This window comes from Lepisma saccharinum, chromosome 3, assembly GCF_977018435.1.
Source record: "Lepisma saccharinum chromosome 3, izLepSacc3.1, whole genome shotgun sequence".
Classification (NCBI taxonomy): Eukaryota; Metazoa; Arthropoda; class Insecta; order Zygentoma; family Lepismatidae; genus Lepisma; species Lepisma saccharinum.
Genome location: NC_139231.1, coordinates 60,592,701 through 60,597,076, shown reverse-complemented (window position 1 = coordinate 60,597,076; position 4,376 = coordinate 60,592,701). Strand labels below are relative to the sequence as shown.

General features: G+C 40.0%; 1 non-coding gene across 1 annotated transcript; it reads right to left on the bottom strand.

Moving 5' to 3' along the window:
* Nucleotides 1–1,871: 1,871 nt before the first annotated feature.
* TRNAR-ACG (transfer RNA arginine (anticodon ACG)) lies at nucleotides 1,872–1,944 on the bottom strand. The gene has a single exon. It is a non-coding gene; the product is annotated as a tRNA-Arg (tRNA).
* Between the last annotated feature and the right edge of the window lie 2,432 nt (nucleotides 1,945–4,376).

The window sequence follows — 4,376 nt, the reverse complement described above, 5'->3', positions numbered from 1 at the left end:
ATCGCAGCTCATTATGAAGTTCCATCATATGCAAGATTCTTGATGGCCAGAAAACTCGTAGACCGCAAATAAGGGGGTCATCGAAATAAGGTGCCTTGCCAAGTTCCAAATTTTAAAATGTTGCAAACCATGGCATGCGTGTGGGTTTGTGTGTGTACACTTCTTCTGAAATTGGAAAGGAAAGAATCGCAAACGTGAATTCAAACCCAGGAATTTTCCCTTGCGGTGTGTTATGCTAAACCCATAAAAAGTGAGTAATATCTTTTCATCGGCGAAGGTCGCCGGGCATATCATTGACCTTGGACTCACGAAGATTTGCCAGTCTTCTATTTTGCTTGTCGCTTTCAAGCTTGACACGTGATTGGCACACGCTAGTCAGGAAAAAATCTTGGTATGTGCTTCCTAGAAGCCAGTCACCTACTGCAACTAAAACACACCTCTTCCTCTTGCTGTCTTTAAAGAATCTTTCTCCCTTTTTTTATCTCTTTCTCGTTGTCTCGCCTCTTTTCTTTCTTGTGCAGGCATAAAGAGAGAAAAGAGAGAGAATGGAGAAAAACAAGGAGAGATAAAGAAAGAGAGAGAGAGAGAGATGGAAAGGCATGGAGCGAGAAAAACAGAAAGAGAGAATGAAAAAGAAAGAGAGAGAGAACAAGAAGAAGAAGAAGAAGAAGAAAGACATGGGAGGTAGAGAAAAAGAGAGAAACTCAGAAAGATAAGGGGAGGAGAAAAAAAGAGAAGGAAAGTAACAAGATGAGTGAAGGGAGGAAGAGTAACGCTCGCAATAAAGAAAGGAGATTAGAAACAAAAAGAGGGAGAGAGGAAGAGAAAGACAGTAGAGATGCAGTTTGTGGAAGATATCTAAAATGCATTTCGTACTTTACGTGTGACAAGAATTATGTTTCACAACATGATACGGCACATTCTGTAGAGGAAAAGAGCAGCCACAGAGCCACGTGGAAACATTGGCGCCCTGTTAAATTTATATTGTCGACTGGAAATATTTGTAAAAATTTCTTGCTCGCGGTTCTCCCAACACATTCGTTTATGCAAGTCACATCAAGTTTATATAAGTGCTTATGACTTAAAACAGTGTTTTGTTAATGATGATGTGTTATGCAATTTACAAAGTAATGACTGTTGGCATGTGCAGGGGTCTTTTGAAAATGGTCAAATTTGAGATGAATAATTCTCATCTTAGAGTTATATTGTTGCATTTAAAGGCAAATGAGTTTTGTAATGGTTCACCTACTCTGATTGAATTAAATTTCTACTGCAATGTTTTTTTTAATTGCACTCGGGGCACCTTATTGATCAGATTTGCCAATGCCCTCTTGGCAGTTCCACAGTGGAGGTGCCAGGTTTCCTGATGTAGGGGAACTGGATGGCGGTCTCAGATTTCGGTGGATCCCCAACTGTTTAAAAAATGTATTTTGAAATTCACGTTGTCATTATGTGTTCAAAACAAGGATTGAATATTAATCCAATAATAGAACTTGTAAATACTGGAGTACAAATTTAAATGTTGTATTGAAAATCTGTTAATTTTTTCGGATCAATTGCATTTCACAGTATGATATGGTAATAATTCAGAAATACAAACAAATTGAATAATTTTTCACACACTTTTATTTTATCACGAAATTTGCTATTACATTTTGAAAACGAGGGCCAGCAGGTCAGCCATACCGATTCTGGATGGGTCATGGCCCACTCGTTCCACTTAACGGCGCCACCCATGCCGCGGAGATATCGTACAAGTTACCTTGTGTGTGTGTGTCTTATTCTACAATCGATACCATATATGTGCAGATTACCCTCGTACAGTGTTCCTAAAAAAAGGAGGAGGAAGAATCATAATGTAGAAAAGACAACGACCCAGCCAGGATTCGAACCTGGAATCTTCTGATCCGTAGTCAGACGCGTTATCCGTTGCGCCACTGGGCCCGTCTGTTAAGATTACGCTTGGCACTCGATATATAGCGTTGGGAAAATAGTGCGAGGAATGATATAACGTTTATATGCAGCAACAAGACCGATATAAGAGGTGAACTTTCACTATTTGACGTCACAGATATGCCAGATTCGTGTCTCCATCTAGCAAGAGGCAGGAAAACAAATTTCTTCGTCATGGGCCATCCAGACCAGTGCTCGAAATGAGTGTGTGTGTGTGGGGGGGGGGAGGTGTTCGGGGAATGGTATCTCCCCAGCTATCAAAATTTTCGCAAAGCATCCCCCAGCCGTCTCGTTGTCACTATGTTAAACCATAGGAGCATCTCCCCAGCTAACATTTTCCACTTCAGGCGCTGAGCCAGACGTAACTGGATTCTGATTCTAGGGATTGATTGATTTGCTTTATTTGACTTCGCTTTTTGTGCCACTTTTGGCTAATTTGCGAAGATGGGGATGAGTGATGATATGATGAAATTGATGAATGGACACTCACAAACATTCATTCCCAGGCCGGGATTCGAACATGGGACCCCTGGAGTCGTAGTGCGATGTCCTAACCACTCTGCCACGCGGGCCGGCTTTTGTGTTGATCTATTAGAAAATACATTATATGAACAGTAGCACCGTACAGTAGTACGGATTTTGGGGTACTGTACCTCTCTTCAAAAATTTACGGGCTACCCTATAGCCCCCACCCCCCGCCGTTCCTGCGCCACTGTCTGTATATAATAATAATAATAATAATAATAATAGCAACAATAATAATAATAATAATACATCTTTCATTCGTGATCTAGAACTCCGAAGTTTCTTTAGAATCCCTATATTTTTTATGTTGATTGTGCTGGCTTCAAATGTATAACTAAAAGCGTGAGTTGGCTGTGGAGGTAATACTAAGGAAATATTTGTAATCTGAAATCCTTCCACGAAAACATCTGAAACACGATAAGGAAGTTATCTGTATTCTGACAATGATACCAGCGTTGCAAAATAGGACAAGATTAATGATTGCATCATTTCTGCACATGAATTACCTACAGTTGGATCAGAAGTGTTTCCACCGAAAGCAAAATCTTGTTTCGTGGTGAAGAGAATGATATGTAGAAACAGAACGTGATGAATGAGTTACGGAAAAGCAGGCAGAAGAATAGACGGGGGCGTCTGCGTTAGTTGAAACCGTTGACGCATGTGCGCATGCGCTGACTGGATGAATCCACTGGCAATATAGGGGTGGCCGCTGTAAGCGGAACGGATACGAGAACCAGGTCCTGTGAAAATCTTCTGCTGCGAAACAACACTGACGTTTCACACCTACTATCCGTGACAAAAATATTGAGCCCTCGGTTTACACGCTTGTGAAATTGTACTCCGTGGGTGGAAAAAATTCAAATATACCTCATTGGAAAGCTTCAAGTATCTACTTTTTAATAAGCGTTATCTGAAAATTAATCTTAACTTTGTTATCTTACTATAATAAAAAAATCACTGAAAAGTGTAGTTTTATCCTCCAATTTTCACGAACGGGTAACTTAACACCATACAGTTCATAATCGACTGTACGTGTAATTTAACATTTTGTGTACTTGAAGTTTGATTATTTCTGCACCTCTGTAGACATAATCAAATGCATATTTTTACTAGATGCTTCAAAAATTGGCGTTATAGGGAAACGTGCAAACTTGAAATGCATAATTACAAATTCAATGAAATTGCAAAAAAACTTGATATAACGCATATGATCAAATTCCAGAAGTTTGGCGTGTGTATCTCAAATATGGTCCCAGATATTAATTATTCTTTGTCATTCCTAATGTGGTAAACGAGTGCATGACGTATGCCCGTGTGCGGCCAATCTCAGACTCCGCGGGCTGCAGGCGACTTCCACAGCGTTGCCGTTTCGCTGCACTTCGCTGCGAGAATCGCGCAAGCGCGTTCCGTCTAGCCGATCCAAAGTATTGTCGCAGCATAAAATAATAAATGAAATATTTCTCATATTGCAAATGGAGTACTGCTATACTGCAGTTTTTTTTTGGGGGGGGGGGATTTCTTCTAGCTGTTAACTTCATATGAACTTTTTTAGTAGTAATGTCGCTGGCAAACTACGCCAAGATGGAAAGTTTCGATTTGCAACGGTCATCACAAATCACAAACAGAACAATGCTGGCGATGATAAACAAAGTAACCGACGTGCCTTTCGTGCTGTATATATTATACATACATTGTAAATATTACATGAAATGCTTCCGTGTAAAGTACTATTTGCTATAATATTTCTGGAAGCATTTACGCGTATATAGCATTTATGCTAGCAAAAATGTTAAAGGCAATGTTTCCGTCTAAAGTGGTCTTACGTTCTGCCTATTCAGTGCTCGCCTCAAAGAATTTCTACTTCGAATTGTCATTTTGGTCCACGCCTACTTCGTAAA